The sequence below is a fragment of the Pinus tabuliformis genome, chromosome 5_2, assembly GCF_031772625.1.
Source record: "Pinus tabuliformis cultivar Carrire ecotype Pingquan chromosome 5_2, CPIR1, whole genome shotgun sequence".
Classification (NCBI taxonomy): domain Eukaryota; kingdom Viridiplantae; phylum Streptophyta; class Pinopsida; order Pinales; family Pinaceae; genus Pinus; species Pinus tabuliformis.
The window spans coordinates 79,210,228-79,230,741 of record NC_142306.1 but is presented as its reverse complement, the minus strand read 5'-3'; the positions used below and the strand labels follow the sequence as shown (position 1 = coordinate 79,230,741).

The window sequence follows — 20,514 nt, the reverse complement described above, 5'->3', positions numbered from 1 at the left end:
CTCTCCCAGATCTTAGGTTGATTTCCTGAATATCCACAACATAAGTAGGATAGGATGTCTCTCCACTGTACACTTGTTGTACCTGTCTGTTGTTTGGGTTCGGATTTGGTTGGGCATGCATATGAGGTTGTTTAGGTGGAGCAAGGTGTAAAAGATGTGGATGAGTAGGTGGTGAAGGTAATAAACTTGGAGCATTGTTGTATGGGAGCCTCCAACCCTAGGGCAATGCATTCCACTGAGGCTATGGTGGAGCATATGGCTGAAATGACTGGCTAGTCGACTAGGAATGGTACTGAGATGTGTTAGAGCCTATATTTGTCTCAGGTTGAAAAAACAAGGTTCTAGGTCCACATCAAACCACGCTCAGCCTCGTAGCTAGCCCTACGAGGACAGGAGAGGGCTCTCTCCGGGTCTATCTTGGTAAAAGATATCCAATAGAGCCTAAGATGACCTAAATGCAAAACTGATAATGATTTTAGGCTAGTAAATAGATATGAAAGAGTTAATTCAATAAATGACTGAGTTTCTGGGCTGTATGGGACAAGGACAACATGAGCAGAGATTTAACCAAAGGCATAGGATATTTCATAAGGCGAGATAGGCATGAGGGTTTAGGAATCAAATTGAATTTAAATGGGGTGAAAAGACAGTTTAAGAAAACTGAAAAGGGCATTAATGTATGAATCCTTTCCAGGAAGAAGGAAACACATAAAGTCCGAACACTTCCTCGAGGTAGAGAAATGAATGAATTCTACCTTCCTCACTTAAAAGTATCTAGCTGGAAACGATCATGAATGAATGGCGAAACATAACAAAGACATATGAGACATAAAAGAAGAAACACATGCTAAATTCATACTGCAAGAATCTTATAAATCAGAGCTGCACCATTTAATTAATCCTCTGTCAAAACTGAACAGTGATAGTGCTGGGTTTTTCCCTCCTACACTTTTTCCTTAGAATTCTCCCAACCCCTTACACATAGTTTTTCATACAATAAATAGACTTAGGAATGGGAAAACAGATCGATGAGAATAGGGGCAGTTTCACCTAAAATCATGAGAATAGGAAAAGTCTGCTCTAAAAAGGAGCAGCATTACATTTTGTTTGTTGATGACCAATTAAAAGACAGAATCTGGAGCGTAGACCATTTGAATTGCAACTGCAGTCAAAAATAGACCATCAGTTCCTATCTTTCTGCTGCAGTGACTTTTCACCTTACGCTGTCCTTTTGAACAAAAACTAATTTTTCAATAAAAATGGTTTTCCACTAAAATTTTGCCTTTAATGAACGCACCCAGCTGCAATTTGCTAAGCTCAACACGTGTCTTCAGTTTGCAGAAATTACTTGTATCACCATTGTTTGATTACCAGCGCATTTTTTTTTCAATCACCTGATTAGTCACTGATACAAACAATGAAGGGGCCTCCTGCTCAAATACTTCGTCTTGGTGTTTTCTCACAGCTTCAAAAGAATATATGTACCACTCAGAACTTACAATCCGTGCAGACATAATGGCAAGTGCAATCTTGATGCTCTGAAAGTGGTAGGGATGGGCTTTCTTCTCCATTTTCAGAACAGAGGAATATGATTTCCCAAGTCCGTTCAGTGCAATAGCCTCGTTCTCCAAATGCTTTTCTTCTGCAATACGAAAGGAAACCTTGAAATAATCTATAGCTTCCCAGATTATGTCCATATCGCTACACATTACCTTCTCCAGGAGCTCTTCCACTTGAATGCGCGCCTGGATTGTTTCACACAGCGTTTGGTATTTGAAAACCTCTGTTTTCAAATCTGCTACATGTTTCACCACTTCCTTACCCATGGAAGCAGCACCTACAAGGGTTTCAGCTCGTTCAAGGAGTCCATAACAGTCACGCATTGCGTTCAAACATTTCTTGTAACCATCCCTGTCAGATAATTCTGTATTCGTCAGGGATTCGACGCCCCTATGAACTGTGCATGGATTTTATAAAGCATAGCACCCATTCTTCTCCTCCCTGCCCACTCTGTTTTAGAGCTTGCCACGGTCTCGCAGAGAACTCTGAGGAGGGGTTCAAAACTTGTGCAGCGATCACCGTAAAGCTGATCAGAAGACCACTGAACGATTTTGGAAATTGTGTCTTCAATCTGAGTTAACCACTGTTGTTCTTTCACTGCCAGGCGTCCATCATCTAAAGCATTGAAATAAAACTCTAGGCATCTGGTCATCCCGGATCTTGCAACACATAATGCAGAACCTGGTCCTTGTTTCTGTTTCCCTGCAATTTTTCCTTGATGATATATCCATTCGGTTTTCCCCTCATAACCAATTTAAGGCAACCAAGTTTTTATAACGTGAAGCTTTGTCCTCCTCAGTGCCACTGACACCGAGGACTTTTTCATAGAATTCGTGAGCTTTCTGTAGCTCGTGGCGTGCCACAGAAGGCCCAAGGTCGCCTTTTGATACTTCCATGTACAGGTTGTTTCCATCACGAAAGCAACTGGTATCTACGTGCATTTTTTCTCCATTACCTGAAGTAATGAGTCATTGATACGAGAAATTCAATGCCTCTTTCCAGACAACACCAAACCGAAGTCAACAGTAGTGGCAAACGCATTCACACATTTATTTGGATCAAAAATTTTGAAGTTGTTTGAAAAATTGAGCAGTGGAGATAAAATTTTGGGCTGGGGGCTCTGTGCGCCACGCCAGTGTTAATTTACACTGCGGAGGAGTGCCCAATTCGCCGCGCGGCCCATGTGCGCCGCGCCTTCTTCCTATGCGCCGCACCGCTCTATTTCAACACAATTTCGACCTTGCTCACCCCAAACGATTTTGTTTTGCTTTTTCTGAGCTTTACACACTTGGGGACATGATTTTTACATGAAGATTTCCAATTTTAAATTTGCCAAACTCATTTTCGTAATGCTTGAAAATGGCCTTTAGTTACAAACTCTGTTCTTTGCTGCAAGCTTTGTTTTGCTTCCTACGATTCACCCTAGCTCGGAACTCCCGACAAAACAACAGTTGTGCATCATGAGGATTTTGGTACAAGGAATTCATAACCCGTGAAGTATCTTCAGTATTCTCCCAGTCAAATGAAAATCGAAACTTTTCACTTGGCTTGATAACATGTTTCTTAGGCTTCTTTGTTCCCAGATACTGCTCTTAATAGCTTCACGTGCTTTCTCCCTCTCTCTTTCGCTTTATACACGACACTTTTTCACATTTTAATACAACTCTGTTTTGCTTATTTCCACTTGACTTTTTGAACTGACGATGACCCTCTTTGTCAATTTTGCAGGGGTGTTTGGCATGCGATCTTGGCAGAAGATGACCAGAGCTACGCCTGAAACATTGCATGTTTGAGCTTTAAAAAATTACATATTCACTACAAAAACAAATTTGACGATTTCTTCTTCAAAACTCTGTTTTGAAGAAGAATCATTCTTGAGCCTTATTGATAATGGATATTCTGAAATGAAGACTTATTGGAGACATCCTCATGGCCTGTGGGCGTTATTTGACATTGTTGAAGACCAAATCAACTAACCCTAGTCTTACTGACTGAAATGCCTTTGGCTGACCATGAGACAAAACAAGACTGTACATGACTTTAAAACTGACTTTGATGAACAGACCAGAGCCAAAAGGGCAAGGCATGAGGGGTAATGAACGGAAAAAGCCCTTCCGTCAAATTTATGGCATGCCCCTAGCGGAATGTAGATGAATGGCGGAATGAGACACCTAAAATGAAATGCAATAAGAGAACTGATCTCTGACGGAGAGATGTAAAGACCGACTCTAACAAGGTGCAAAAGACCAAGAAGGAGGTATAAACCAGGAAGGATGAGCAGGGGGCCCTCCAGAGGGAATGGATGTGGTCTGGTTAGGGTTATAATATGCATGGGATGACCCTTGCATGCCCTGCTAGTATGGCCGAGGCCCATGAGGTCTCCTTTGCTTTATGTAGAAGAGTTGTTCAGCCACCCCTTCAGTTCCTTGATACACATATTTTAGTCCAGGTAGAGATGGGTACTTGTCTGTGGAGTGGTTTTCTTCATAGACTGAGTAGAATTCAATCAGATTCAATGGACATTCATTCCTACAGTGCCTCCTTGTGCATCTAGGGCAAAAATGGCTAAGGATCTCTCTGCTTCCTCCTGTTTTCTCTTGATGTGCATAGTTTCCATTTGTAGGGTAAGGGTTTGTAGCATTTCACTTTTGAAATCTTCCAGCATATTTCCAATTTCACCTTTGATGGATGTATTGGAATAAGAGGACTAACCATTGGTTGACTACCCCTACCCTTTTTCCTAGCTGCCCTAGAATGGTTCCTAAAGACAGTCTCACTATCTTCATAGGGTAGATGTTCCCTCCTGCTAGCAGGTTCAGGGTATCTAGAAGATCTTCCCTTACCCCTCTGAGCAGGACTAGCTTTAGTGACTTGGGATCAAGTGTGCACCTGGCCCTTTTGTAGCTAAGCTGGAATATTTCTTCACAATCTTCTAGGGATTCACCATGCCCTAAGGTCATCCTAAAAATTTCCACTTTAGTGTCTTTGGACCTACAGTAGTCTTGATACTTGTTGTTGAAGGCTTGCTACATCTGAACCCAGGTTGTGATGCTATCCCCAGGTAACCCCATGAACCAATGCAAAGATGCATCCTTGAGAGTGGATGGGAATAGTTTCAACAGTAGTCTTGATACTTGTTGTTGAAGGCTTGCTACATCTGAGCCCAAGTTGTGATGCTATCCCCAGGTAAACCCATGAACCAATGCAAAGATGCATCCTTGAGAGTGGATGGGAATAGTTTCAACTTCTGCTCATCATTGGTGTAATCATAAGTTCAGCATATGACATCAAACTCAAACAAGAATGTGTCTAGATCTTTTGAGACTAGGCCATGGAAATGAGGAAGAGCAAAGGGGCTTATGTTTTTCATCTTCATATCCCCATTAGTTTCTCTGATGGGAAATGCACCCTCAATTCTTTCTCTATCTCCTCTATCATTTCTATTTTCAGCCATTAGGTTAGTTGGAATGGGTTCTCCTTCTTCTTCCCCCCATAGGCTCTTCAAATATATCTGGTTGTTCACCTAGGGGGTCCTCCAATTCACATCCACTGAAGAAGAGGGAAGGTTTGATGTTTGAAGCGGTGGGGGTATTTGGTAGAAATTTTCCTAAGTTATCCCTATTTTTGTAAGGCATGAAAGAAGTGTTTTTATTTTGTTTTGTGTTTTTTTCCAAGATTTTAGAATAATTACATAATTGAAATCTCAAACTGAATGGAAACTAACTGACTGAATGAAAACAAACTGCTTGAATGAAATCTCACTTGCAGAATGGAAAATAAAGAAAACTAAATTACTTTTGCAAAAATGAAGCTAATAGCAGAATGCCAGAGATAAGAAATGGAAGAAAGAAAGCAGAAATCACATATTACTTAGTCACCTCCCCAGCAACGATGCCAAAAAGTGATGAGCACCATTATTGCAGCAAGAATGCTACAACTCCTGGGGCTACCAACTTTACTTTATCAACGCGGGGTTCGTACAAACTTGGAGGTGACAGTGCTGCATACACAAGTAAATGTGATGGGTTCGCTCTTTGTCACTACTAAGCTGGCAATAGACAACTAAGCTTTTTCAAACCAGACTTCTATTGATTCAGAAGAAGCTTTATTACCAATGAGGAAAAAGGGAAATCTACACTAAAATAAATCTTGTCTATTGCAGTAAGGAAAAAGAATGAAATCAAATGCTTAAACACACCATTCATCTAATCTAACTACTAAGAGGCTTTGCTTCAAGAGAATGCTAAATTATCATATGTGAAATCCTACTATCCTAGGCATGCAATTTGAAACATCAAACATTCTACTGATGTGCATGTAAATGAACAAAATAACTCTTTTTTCCTTTTTGTCTTTTTGTGTGAAAGTGTGAAAGCTAACTTCTTTTGGTGATGTGGCAGGTGGATTAGGGATGATGGTGGATGGTCAGATGGCTTGGGAGGAAATTAGGGGTCCTTTTCTAGCTTCCTAGGGGCTTTTTCCACAATTCAACCTCAAAACAGGCCACTACATGTCAACCTACAGGATGTCCTAATGCTCCTATAGGATCCCCTGTATTCCTACAGGATACAACCGAGAGAAAGAGGAGGGATTTGGAAGGTGATGTAAGGCTTAGGGAAGGTGAATGGTGGGTGAAATGAAGCAAGGGAGTGCCTAGGACTCCTTCAGAACTCAAAAACAGAGTTGTGAGATGGTTGGATTTGCTCAACAAGCTTGGAGAAGTATTCTTGTGGAATGATGAATTTGGTGAGGGATCTAGTGAAAGAAAGTGATAACCATGGATGGATGAGATTAGGATGGGGTTGCTGATCATGAAATCTCTCTGTACTACTGAAACTCCTGCACTGCATCAATCATTGACATTTATCCATAAATCATGTAAACAAGAAGGATTTCAATTAACTAAGGAAAACAAAATTTCATGAGCTAGTTTCCTATTTCATGCATGGGAAAACTTTCAGGGTAATATGAAACCTTGATGAAATCTAATGCAAGACTGAAGATAATGGAAATGGAAATTAAATCCTATTCTTGAAAACTAGTAAAATGTTGACCTAAGTAACAGAAAACCCTAAATTCCATGAGAAATCATAATTCTATCTTTTTGGGGCTGCATAAGAGTTCTTTCCTCAAACCATGGCTCCTAAAGGGAGGAGTGAGACCAAATCCAACTACTAACAATTTTTTGACATTCCTTTATATTCCTAAGCTAATGTTGAAGCAATGCACAAATGGGAGCAAACTAGTCAAATCCACAACTACTTGTAATGAAATAATGCTAAATACAATTCAACCATTAATATATGAAATCAACTAAGCATACAAATACAAGAAGAGGAGCCGTTGATGCTAGGGTTGGGCCCTAATCCAAGATCTTCAGCCCTCTGAGTCAACTCAATGCTGGATCAAGGAAATGTTCATTCTCATTATCAAAACAGAAAATTACATTACAATGTCTTCCATAAGTCTTGAACTAAAAAATGCCTAGTGTTTTTACATCAAAAATTCGAATCCTAATGAGGCTCTAGGCCTCCTTATTTATACAACTGGAGTCTCCAACGACTTCCCTAAATCTAGGGAGGCTTGACTCCCAAATTCAAGATGAACTGGCTCTTTAACTATCACTGGCTCGACTGCCTTTTGATCTTCATGACTTGGCTGCTTGTAACTCCGAGTTGGTGTGATTGGTGGAGGAATATTTGAATGAGTGAGGAGTAAATGAGGAGGATATATCTCCTACAATCTCTCCTCCTTGTCTCATTTGAGTTTCAGCCCTTAATTAGCCAAAATTTCCATGATTTTCTCTCAAAAACCTGCAATCAATGCACATTAGTCCACTAGGCATAATATCTCACTTTTACTCATCTCATTAAGCAAAATATAATCAAAATATGTAAGAAATTATGAGAAGAGTTGATTTGAATAAGCTAGGAGGTGTATGAAGGTCCATATAGTTACCCAATGATGAGGCTCATCATATGGACTGTGTAGTTTTAGATGTACATGGACACTACACAGAGTAATGTGTGTGGTTGTATTTTATTACTATGAAGTACATGCTGAAACTTGTTAGCAGACTATACGAGATATGGGGTATATCTTGACACATTTTACATATGTAAACAAATTTTACTAATACAAAGTTTATTGGTTTTTTCTTTTTGAAATAAAGGGTGATACACCCCAAATATCAAAAACTTGAATTATCTTTCTGTCTTGACCAATGTTAAGAAGAAAATTAACATTTCCAAGATAAGAACTAATTCTCATGAGCTTCAAAGTGAAACTGGACATTGATTAATTCCCAAAACACCTTGGAATGAAAGAGCCTACCACCTTTGTGATACTCAGAGGGTTGAGGATGAAAGCCATTTTTTCTTAAATTTCCCAAATCATACTCATATCCATTCTAATTTTCAAAATATTTTCCACACTACCAACCCTCTTGACATGTTAATCCAATAAAACTTTGATGATCTATGATTGCTTATCTCCCTTCTTTTCGATCATAGAAATAAAATGTTAAATAATCTCAATTAATTTATTACTTTATTAAGGTTTTATAGACCATATTAGTCTTACTAGATGCTAATCATCACCGTCATCATTATCATCAATATAGAATTAAATTATTAGATTATTAAAATAGTGTTAAAATAGAGTTAAAGTAGTATTAATTTTATTATTATTACTAATAGTAAACATTAGTCAAACAATGAATTAGGGTTAGAATTGAATATTTCTATTAAATATTAAATTAGTATTAAAATATTAATTAGTATTAAAATAGAATTAAAAATTTATAGAATTAAAATATTAGACAATAGAATTAAAATATAATTAAAAATTAGATTATAATATTAAAATAGAATTGAAGGTTACAAATAGAAATAGAAGTGAAAAGAATAAGTAATAATGAAAAGGATAGAGAAAGGGATTAAGGGGATCATAAAAGATTACATTAGAATAGATTAAGAGAAGAAATATGAAGAAGAAATTAGGAAGGATGAAGAAGATGAGAGAAGGGGTGGGGGTGGAGGAGGGAATAAGGTATCGAAGATAACCAAAGATGACCAAGGGGGAGGTGAAAGGGAAGGGTTACTAAGAATGATTAGGAATAACACCAGAATTAGGGAGACTCTTTGCATGATGTAGGAAGCCTACTATTAATTTTTAGCCGAGGAATTGTCACCAAGGTACTCGAAGGAATTGCTTGCATTTAAGGTGTAATTATAAGTTGATCTACTCTTATTTATTGTAGATTTCATTATTTCCTCCCAATTTATGTAATTTATTACATACATTTAATTAAAATTAGTCTAACTTGGATAATATGATATAATTATTTCACATAACTTTATAGAATATTGGTAGGAGAGAATATTTGGTTCTCTAGCTATCTTTTGTTTAGGATATAGGTGTGAGTACCAAAGGAATGATCTCTAGGAGCTAGAGTGGGATTCTCAGTAGCTACACCAATCATTATCACCATCATACTTCAAAGCTAAAAGGTATGAAAACATATTATCCTCCCTATTAATGTATTAAATCATGTTAGAGGCTCTATCTAGAAAAAAATAGAGAATAAACCAGTCCTCAACTTGTGCATATCTTGGAAAAATATGTGGATTTAAACTCTTACCATATGGTATGTTTCTCATACAAACTATTGATTTGTGGTAGCATCGGATGTGCTCTAGCCATAAAAATTGGTGGAGAGGCTAATGCACATAAGATCTCCAAGACCCATAAATGGTTTGGGGAAATTCCACCTGGTTGGAGAGATATTAAAATAATTAATATTTTTAATGGGGTTCCTAAGTCTAAACTTAGAAAAATTAAAATATTAATGGGTATTAATATAAAATTGGGTGAGAATGTTCTAAATGACATGGATCAAGCCAAATATAATCTTAGCCTTTTATTAGGGACTTAATTTCGGCCGTTTAAGACTCAATAGGAAAAGTATAAGAGGAGGCTTGAGGGTTTGTTGGAGATATGCCAAATTGACTTGTCAGTTCGATTTTTTGGAGCAAGGTTTGTTGAAAGAATCAAACCATTGATTTGTTGTAGCGAGTGGAAGTTCAACATGAGGCCGAGCATACTTAGCAGAGAGGCAAATATAGTTCCAGAGAGATAGCGCATACCTTGGAAAGGCTGACGTAGAGGCAGCAGGGACTGACGTAGAGGATGAGGAGGCCAACATGGGTGACATAGAGGGCAAGAGGGCTAATGCAGAGAGCTAAGAGGCTGACACAGAGGCATCAATAGCTATGCAAAGGCTAGAAGAGCTGACACAGGGCCAAGAGGTAGTGCTAGAGATTTTTTGTTAGGCAGACTTGAGCTGGGAAGGGTGACATAATCCCTGTACAGTGACGTAGAGTAGTAGAGAAGCTTGGAGCAGCTTTTTCTATCTAGCTAAGAAGCTGCTGTAGTTTCTGTAGGATCAATCATACGATGATTGATCAAACATAATATCTGTCTCCGAGGAGAGGTACTTTTGCCGAGGGCATTCTCAGTTGGGTGAGCCATTTCTGGCACCCTAGTTGTATTCAAAAACTGCATAATAATAAAATCCTCATATCTATTGCACCGGTTTTCCCACATTGGGTTTTTCCAGGGACGATTGTCCAAAAATAATGGTGTCCCTTGTCTGATTGTCTCTGTTATTTTAGTTCCTAATATGTATATGAGTTAAGGATGAATTTGTGTTTATTTTAATATTTATATTTATAAATAACTTGTTAATGGAATAAACAAGTAGGAGAAATTAAACCAGATAATGCAATAGGGATTTCTAACATGTCAGAATTAGAAATTTCAAACATGGTATCAGATCATAGGAGAATTGAAGACACCAAAAGTAATCTAGAGAATTTGTAGGGGTAAAAATGGTCCTGAGAGATAACGTTGTTTGAGAGTAGAAACAACTAGAGAGGAAGTGACGCAAAGCCTGTGTCATCATTTCGAGCCAGGAGGAGGGTCAGCACAGAGGAAGAGAGGGGCAGATAAGACCTACACAGTGCTCGATCATCTTTATTAGCCAGGAAGGATCGATGCTGTGGCTAGGAGGAGAAGATTTTGTCGTTGTCGGGATCACGCAAAGCTTGAAAAGCTCAGTTTCTTCAGTTGGCGGGACTTGGGGAGCTGTGAGAAGATTGTGATGGAGAAGTTGGTGGGGTGATTTTTCTATCAGTGCAGAAAAATACCTAAGGAGATGAACCAAGGTAGTGAGGATTACTACCTTGACGGATTTCTAGCTAAGGAATCCAGATCCGAGTTGCAGCAAGCAATGGAGGATTGGAAAGGAGTAGTTCGACAATTGGCCAGAGGATTTCTAGGAGGGAAATCAAGACTCATAGGAAGATTTATAGGAGGGGAGTCGAGACTTAGAGGGAGTCCAAAAGAGGAGCTAAAATGGAAGTGAACGGACTGAGGGATCAAGATAGGTTGGACAGGGCTTCCAACTTTGTCATCTAGAAGGCCAGGATCCTGGCAGTCTTGAATCAACATCACATTAAGGACTTTGCCTTGAGAATAGTGGCTATCTCAGTTGACCTAGCTAAGAATGAGAAGTATGAGGATGTAATGGTGAGGGCAAAGTGTATGATCCTAAAGAGGGTCAAATATCATGTCATACCACATATTTCTGAAAAGAACACAACAAAGGAGATGTGGGATACTTTGACGACCTTGTATTAGGGAACTTCTGTGTAGCAGAAGATACTATTGGAGAATCAACTACAGTCATATCAGATGCAGAAGGGAGACCAGATAGATCCATTGCTCCTCACATTGCAAGAGATTCTTGACCAACTTACTTCCATAGGGTCTACACTGGATCCTAAGTTCATGGTCAGGACTTCCCTAAATGCAGTCTCCGAGGAGTGTGAGACATTTGTCCAAAGTGTTTTGGGCATGGCTACTCTTCCAGGTTGGGAGGAGATGTGGGCAGCTCATTGCCAAGAAGAGATTAGGAGGCTGACCAAGGTGGGGAGTAGTGGCAAGGGAAGTCGAATCAAGAAAGAGGATGAGGAGCATGCAGCTCTAGCATCTGCAGGACAACAAGGGAAGAGGAAGAAGAAGGACATCTCCAAGGTGAAGTGCTTCCATTATGGGGAGTTTGGAAATTATGCATCCTAGTGTCCAAGGAAGAAAAACAAGGGAGAGGCTTTTGACTCCAAGGCAGCTCTAGCTAAGGCGGAGAAAGAGGTCGAGACTGATGATGAATGTGCCATGAGTGCTCATGCACCTCTAGAGAAGAGGTGGGGAGACATCAAGGTATAGTTAGGAGTACTACATACTAGGGGCAGGATCCATGAGGTATCCAAACTCTTGGATCATATCCAACTACAGGAGCCCTTAATGAGAATAGAAGAATGACAGATGTCAGGTGGAGAAAAGTGTAGTGGAGTAGCAAGGCAATTCTTGGGTGTAGAAATTTGAGGAAACCCAGTGTAGGGTGCAGCAGTGCGAAAGGCACAAAGTTGTATGCAGCAACACAGTAGTAGTAGAGGGAGCATAGTATAGTAGCAGAGGCAACTTCAATTTCACGAGGCTTCCAGATTGACTGGAATGTCAATATTTGGGAGAAGGCAGTTACCTACTTCTCAGTAACTGCGTTTCAGTGCAGAAGGTAGAAGTGGCAGCGCTAGGGGCAGCATGGGAAGCATATTGAGATGGAGTTGTAGTGCAACAATTAGCAGTGGCAGTGCTAGGGGCAGCATGGGCATCATATTGAGAGGGAGTTGCAGTATAGATGTAGCAGTGGTAGTGGGAGTTTCATGGGCAGCAGTACAGGAAGCAATAATGTAGATGATGTGAGGCATTAGTACAGGAAGCAACACTTCAGATGATGTGAGGCAGTAGACCAAGCATCAACACAGGTACCAGTATGGAGAATCACTATGATTTTTTAGTGATGGAGCATTACTAGAGCACATTCCTCACTAAGAGGAAGTGTTTATTTGTGGTAGCATTGGATGTGATATATCCATGAAAATTGGTGGAGAGGGTAAGGAACCTAAGATCTCCAAGACCTAGAAATGGTTTGGGGAAATTCCACCCGGTTATAGAGATATTAAAATAATCAATATTTTTAATGGGGTTCCTAAGTCTAAACTTAGGAAAATTAAAATATTAATGGGTATTAATATAAAACTGGGTGATAATGTTCTAAATGACATGGATCAAGCCAAATCTAATATTAGCCATTGATTAGGGACTGAATATCGACTGTTGAAGACTCAACAGGAAAAGTATAAGAGGAGGCTTGGGGGTCAGTTGGAGATACACCAAATTAATTAGTCAGTTCGATTTTATGGAGTGGGGTTTCCTAAAATAATCGAACCAGTGATCTATTGCAGCAAGGGGCAGTTCGGTACGGGGCCAAGAATACATAGAAGAGAGGTAGAGATAGTGCCAGAGAGACAATGCAGAGCCTAGAAAGGCTGACACAGAGGTTGAGGAGGCCAACGTGATGTTGGGTCAAGAAAAAAGTATGTTTTCTCCTTGGTAATCGCTTTATTTAGCACTCATCCTCACATGATTATCTTTGTTTATGAATAAAAGTGGAGGAAATAATAACTAAAGTCGAGTAAAAGTAATTAGTAAAAAATTAGACGAATCTAAGCAGGGAAAACTGATTTTTACTATCTTTATGTGCAGAAGTCATGAATTGAGTGATAGCTGCCCAATCGACGGAATGAAAACATCTCATAAGGGAAAGCGACACGTCAGAGGCAGGGTAGGACATCAGAAGACCGGGAAAATCAATGACTATTTTGTGATAGAGTTAGATCAAGTGTAGCAAAATCCTCAGGATACCCTGATCTTGAGGATTCACTTTTTTTCTATTTACTTTCTAAATGTAATATATAAGGCCGAAAGGCAAAACTACAGGAAGTTCAGAATGTTATATTTTGTAATTATTCTTTTCAACATATAATACTGTTATTTTAGATGTTGTAACTTGGTTACTTATATTAATGAAGAAAGACTACGTTTAACTCATACTTATATTTTGAGTATGTTTTAGTGGAGACTTCTGGTGAATTTGGGCCCAGTCAAGAGAAGATCTACTGCTTTACCTGTGTCATAATCTTTTCCATTTCATTCTTGATTGTTTGTTAATGTTAAGTTAATATTACTTTTGATTATCATAAGGATTGTCAATTCAGTTTGCTTTTGCTGTTCATTTGAGATTTAGATTGATCCATGTGTTATATGTGAGTAAACTTTTGCTTGAATTGGTTATGCTAGTTCCATCTCAGATCACCGTTCCTTTCAAGTAATGTTATCATAGATTTCAGAGATAGAATTAATTGCTTTATGCTTCTACAGTCATTTTCTATCTAGATAACATTTGTTATTCCTATATCATTTGTTGTTCAATTTAGAATTACTATTTAATTAGGATTTGATGTATAAGTAGTATTTGCTATTCAATTACCATTGCTGTCAATTGTTACAGTTCTCTTTCCTGAGTGAGCGAGTTAGCTTCAATTCTATTTAAGACTGCCAAGTGTGATTCTTTGCAAGTTGTATTAAGATCCATTTGCTTTCATGATAGGTTAAGTATAATTGTAGAGTGTCTTGTGAATTCATTTTAGAATTGTTTGGATTGAGTTTGAATAAGATAGTCATTAGAAATTGAAATGATTTGTTATTAGTTAACCTTTGAATTCACCGCGTATATAGTGTTGTCACTCTTGAAATAAAAAGACTTGTCTTGGGTTAACAATTAATGTAGGAATTAAGATTGCCTGTAAAAATACATCTTAGTGCACCAACATTTTTGTGCCATTGTCGGGGAGAGTGTTCTAAAGTGATTTCATTTTTATCTTGCTGCAAAATAATTGGGCTTTAAAAATGGGACGTAAGAACCTGTGTACCTAGTAAGTAAAGTGCTTTCTTACCAGCCCGCTTTTCAGCAAAAGCTTAGAGGTTAAATAGGAATTGGTTTTTATGAATGACTAGGAATAGAAAGGTAGAAAAAGAACAGAACCACCCTCCAAAATTTAAAAAACCCAAGGGATCGGTGAACCTTGGGAGAACGACCTTTATAGACGAAATTGTGAGAAAGTAGAATCTCAAGCATCAGTAGGATTCCAGGCTGTACCTGGAAAAATTCCTACTGTAATCCATCAAGCAACAGGCTCACCATCTGCAGCTCATGTTGAGATTCAAAGCCAAATTGGAGGATATGAACAGAGTCTTAAAGCTAAAATAAGCTTACATGCTAATCCTCTACAAGAGGGAAAATTGTGTAACTTAAGAGAAGGAGAAGGAGAAACTAATGGAACTGCTAAGGTAGGAACTCAACTGTCTAAACAAGGGTCATGTGATCCCAAATCTAGGCAGTATTGTAAAGCCATCTCAGGTTGTTAATCCTCTGCTTACTCAAGAAACACCCCTTGAAATCGTTGAAGAGTATTTGCACATCTTTGACCAAATGGAAAATCAACCACATCAAGGTCAAACCTCGACATTGGAATACCCCATAGTCGACCAAGTGGCCAATGCCCCCATGAAGGCTATTCATCTATAGAGCATCCAAAATTTTCATGGGATGATCACAGAGGATCCTAATGCCTTCATGTTCAAATTTGATGTCCTCTGCAGAGGGTATGACTACATCACTGACCCCCAAAAGCCAAAACTATTCCCTTCTACTCTGAAAGGAGCAACTTTAAGATGGTTCATGGCTGTGGGTGGATATATTATTAATTCTTGGGATGATATGAAAACCTCCTTCCTCATAAGATACCAGGACTTTTGAAAGACTAGGGAGCTAAAAGATGAAATCTTTAAGATGGCTGCAAAGGATAATGAACTCTAGAAGAGTACGTCGAACGGTTTCATTAGAACTTGCATAGATCTCCACACACCACCCTACCAAAATAAGTCCTAAGAGATATATTAATTACATGAATGAAAGAAGAGTGGTTAGAAACTCTAAATTTAATGGGGAAAGGATATATTTCTTAGGAATATTATGATGAAATCATTCTCTTGTGTATCAGGTGTTCGAAAGGAAGCTCACGCACAAGAGCAATAGGCCGAGCTTCCATGAGCAGGGGAAGCAAGCCACACAGTGGAGGTGTAACACGAATGGAAATTGGTAACCTCTTGGAAGATTTCAAAAGAAACATTTTGGGCACCCTCACAACACAGCTGGACGTCTTACAGGCTAAACAAAAACAAGCTTTAGTAGAACAAAACTTGGCCATTTTCTGCCCATGTTTTCCAAAGAAGCATAGCCAACGGGATTGTCCATCAGATATGGTTTAGAGATGCACTATCTGTACCAAGGATCACACCATTGAATAGTGTCCATCGCTCTTGGGGTTGAAAGTAGTGTTTAAGGAAGCAGAAGAAGATATAAAGCCAGTATATCTAATGAACCAACATCGATAGTGGCAGGCCAAAAATCTAGGTATGTCACAAGATGCATCCTAGTTCTTTCCTTCTTCATAGTTTAATCAACAATAGAACCCTGGGGTAGCATGGAAAGGCCAATCACACTACTCGAATTGGCAACCTTAGCCATTCCCTATGAGACCATGGTCAACTCAATCCTTTCCAGGTAATGGCTGGCCAAATTCTCCTTTTACTCCTATTTGGAAAGGCAATCCCTATCAATCCCAGTGGCCTACCTCCACTTCTCAAAACCTGAATTGGTCTACAAATTGGCAGCGACCTTTGGGAATATCCAACACTCCTATGGGGACAGTTCCTCAACCTCAACCCACATTGTCAAATCCTTATCCATTACAACAAAATCCTCAGACTCTTCTGCACCCTCAACTACCAACCCAACCGAATCCAAATCCCAATAACAGACCAGTCTAGCTAGTGCAAATTGTAGAAAGCTCAGACTATGAGATTGAGCAAAAAGAATGTAATGAACTTAGATTGAGGTTAGGACATATCATCCCCCCTGAAGAAAATAGGGATCAACCATCAATTGAGATCGAAACACCACTTGTACATATACCACCACCTATAATTGATACTGAAATGAAATGAGGAGAAGAGACAAACCAACAGAAATATCTAGATGAACTCATAGTCACTTCTCCCCCGTTCCCCGAAATGTTAACGATACCTAAGCTGATTATTTACCTAGATTTTGATCTTGTAGGGGAACTAAACAATCTTTGTATAAAAATTCTGCTCCTCCAGGCCATTCAAGACATTACCATCTATGCTAAAACAATTAAATAATTATGTGTAAAGAAACCTGTGAGGAAACCAAAAAATTCACCCACCATTCAAGTTGTAGGAACTTTATCTTATTTACTCTTGGGAGGGGAAACTCCGGTAAATTATGAAGATCCTTGGAATCCCATAGTGACAGTTTAGATATATGTCCTCTCTTTTCCCAATAGGCTAGTTGATCTGGGTGCAATCATTAATATTTTAACAATAGAAACCTGTCAAGCACTTGCTATTACAACCTTGGAACCTTTTGGGTCCCTATAATACTAGTGATTACCCCATTACTATTGTAGTTGTATCCCTTATTAATATTGTTGTGCCCATATTGTCCCCATATGTTATTATTGTGCCCCATAGAATCCCTCTATTGTTATTTTTGTGGCTTTATATTATTATTGTTAGGTCGGCTGGGTTATACTGTGACTCTTTGGACTCCTATATATAGAAAGGAGGTTTTTTCATTTGAATCATCCAATAATAGCTCATTTGTGTAATGTAAAGGAGGTTTCCCCCTCGAAGAGGCTGAATTCTAAGGCGTTGATCTCTCTTTTCTATCTTTTTGTGAGCTGGTTTCATAACATTTGGTATTAGAGCTTTGGATTCTAGGGTTTCACTGCTCCAAACAGGTCATTGTGGAATTTTCGCTATAACATTTTTCTATGATGTTTCAGAAGCTAACAAAAACACCCATTTGAGAAGAAATCGTGCTGAATCTCAGGGCTGAATTTAAGAGCTTTTCATGCTATATTTGCAGATATATGATCTGAGGAATTTGGTATTTTTGCAGACTCCTGAATTACATTCCAAACAGGTGACCTAGGGAAAATCGTCATAACTTTCTCTCTGAGCATCGGATTGAAATTTAGTAAGAAGCTACAAAAAGAGGATGGACTTTAATTTCTTATATATATTTTTTAGAGTCAAAGGTCAAAACAGTGACTCGTGGCACGTCGTACAAGTTCGCTCTACTGAACTAGTCTATAATCAGGTCATCTTGGGAGATTGTGCATAACTCTTCCTTGGAGAATCCAATTTGGATCAGATGGGTGGCACTGGAAAGAGGACATAGAGGGCTACTACAGGTTGCAATTTCAGAATTGGATGATCTGAAATTGCAGAGATACATCAGATTCAATATCAAGCTTCTACAAAGTGAAAAAAGGTGTGTAGTTTTTTTTTAATTTTTGCATAAGCTTGGTTTGAAAAATTAGTTTTAATTGGTAATTCATGCCACGAGGAAAGAAAATGCAAACACATAGTAAGCAACCTGAAATCTCTAGCATGACTCCTAAAGAAGAGGAAGAAGTGCAACATGATATATCAAAATTACGAGACCAAGTGCAACAAGTGTCACTTGCACAAAAAGCAACAAAATCTAAGATGGATGGTTTAAGGAAAGATGTAGAAGCTAAGATGGATAGTTTAAAGAAAGGTGTAGAAGCTAAGATGGATTGTTTAAAGAAAGGCATAGAAGCTAAGATGGATGGCATGGAAGCTAAGATGAATGGCATGGATGCTAAAATTGATGGCATGGATGATAAGATGGAAGAATTGAAGATAAATATGAATAAGTTGCTACAAGAAATGGTCACTAATGGTGAAAGGGTAGTAAATGAAACTCATGATGAGAAAAAAATAAATGTTAATCATGATTCCATAGACTCTAATGTTGGATCGAAGACCCACCATATTCCAAAAATCGATATGAGGAAGTTTGATGGCAAGGATCCTGCAACATGGATATTACAGATGGAGCAATTTTTTAATCTCAATAATGTGCAAAACACACAAAAGGTACGTATTACAACTTTATATTTGGAACCAAATAAGTTTTTATGGTATCAATGGACTTGCTCTCATAAAAAAATTATCACTTGGGCAATTTTTACAGAAGAATTGACAACACATTATGAGGATACAAAAAGAAACACTTTTTTTAGCCAATTGATAAGTCTCAAACAAAAGGGTTCAATAATGGAGCACATTGAGGAGTTCCAAAAATTGAACATAAGGGTAAAAAATATTCTAGAGGAGCATAGGATTGATGTGTTCATAGGGACTTTAAAGGATAATATCCAACATAATGTTCACCTTTGGGAACCTGATTCATTAGAGAAGGCGTTCAAGTTAGCAAGAAAAATGGAAAGCAAAATTATGGCAACCAGGAAGCATACCACTCACAACTATAAAGATGGAAGTGTTGTTGCCCCTAGTCTTCCACAACTTATAAGGTTGACACCACAACAATTGGAAGAAAAAGGAGCGAAAGGGCTTTGTTACAGTTGTGATAGCAAATACACTGAAGGTCATAAGTGTGCTGAGAAGAAATTATTCTACATAGATTGTGAAGAGGAAGAAGAAAAGGAGCAAGAAAGGTCAAAAGAAGAGGATATACTCTAGGAACAAAGCCTAGATAAAGAAGAAATGAATCCGACCATATCTTGTAATGCATTGGTGGGAATTACCACTCCTCAAACCATCAAGATAGAAGGACAAATCAAGAAGAAAAAGGTAATAGTGTTGATTGATTTAGGAAGTACCCACAATTTTATTCATTGTAAGGTAGCAAAAGAATTGAATTGCTTCTTATATCCTGCACCAAAGTGTCGAGTGATGGTTGCAAATGGAGGAACAATAAATTGCTCTGGAAAGTGCCATAATATCAAGATATCCATGGGAGAATATGTATTGAATAGCCCAATGTTTTCCATTCCAATGGGAGGTGCAGATGTTGTACTAGGAGTCCAATGGCTACAATCCTTGGGTACAATAGATTTTAATTTTCAAGAACTTTTCATGAAATTTTCTATGGAAGGAAAGGAATTTGAATTAAGGGGTATTGTAGGGAAATAGGGAAAGATAATCAGCTCTAACGGTATGACAAAGCTTCTAAAAAAGGAACAAAGAGGTGTAATTGCACAATTATGTTCACTAGATGTTTCCACATTGGAATCATCTATTTCTCTAGATCTCCAAAAAGTCTTGGACAATTATTCCAAGGTATTTGAGACTCCCAAAGGTCTCCCACCTATCTGTGATCATGATCATGCTATTCATCTGATTCCAGGAAGTGTTCCTCCAAACATCAGGCCGTACAGATATCCTTATGCCCAAAAGAGTGAAATTGAACGTATGGTTGCAGAAATGCTTGAGGCTGGTATAATTCAATCGAGTCAAAGTTCTTTCTCTGCTTCAGCAGTATTGGTGCACAAGAAGGATGGATCATGGCGCATGTGTCCATAATATAGGGAGCTCAACAAGCTCACTATTAAAGATAAGTTTCCCATTCCTATCATTGATGAATTACTGGATGAATTTCATGGATCAATTTACTTCACCAAGTTGGATCTTCATTCAAGATATCATCAAATCAGAATGAAGACTGAAGACATTCCAAAAACAGCATTTAGAACTCATAGGGTCATTATGAATTTTTGGTCATGCCTTTTGGCCTTATCAATGCACCTTCAACATTTCAAGGTTTGATGAATTCCATTTTCAAACCATTCCTTAGAAAAATTTTGTTAGTATTTTTTGATGATATACTAATCTACAACAAGTCTTGGAAGGATCATGTTGAACATGTTGACAGGGTGCTACAACTATTGGAGGAGAAACAATTATATGCAAAAAGATCCAAATGTTTCTTTGGAGTACAAGAGGTGGAATATCTGGGTCATATTGTATCTCATGAAGGAGTTAAGGTAGACCCTAGCAAGATTAAAGCCATTA

General features: G+C 38.4%; 1 pseudogene; it reads right to left on the bottom strand.

Annotated features, from left to right (window-relative positions):
* Positions 1-1,367: 1,367 nt before the first annotated feature.
* On the bottom strand, positions 1,368-2,501 carry LOC149157628 (uncharacterized; annotated as a pseudogene).
* Positions 2,502-20,514: the final 18,013 nt, after the last annotated feature.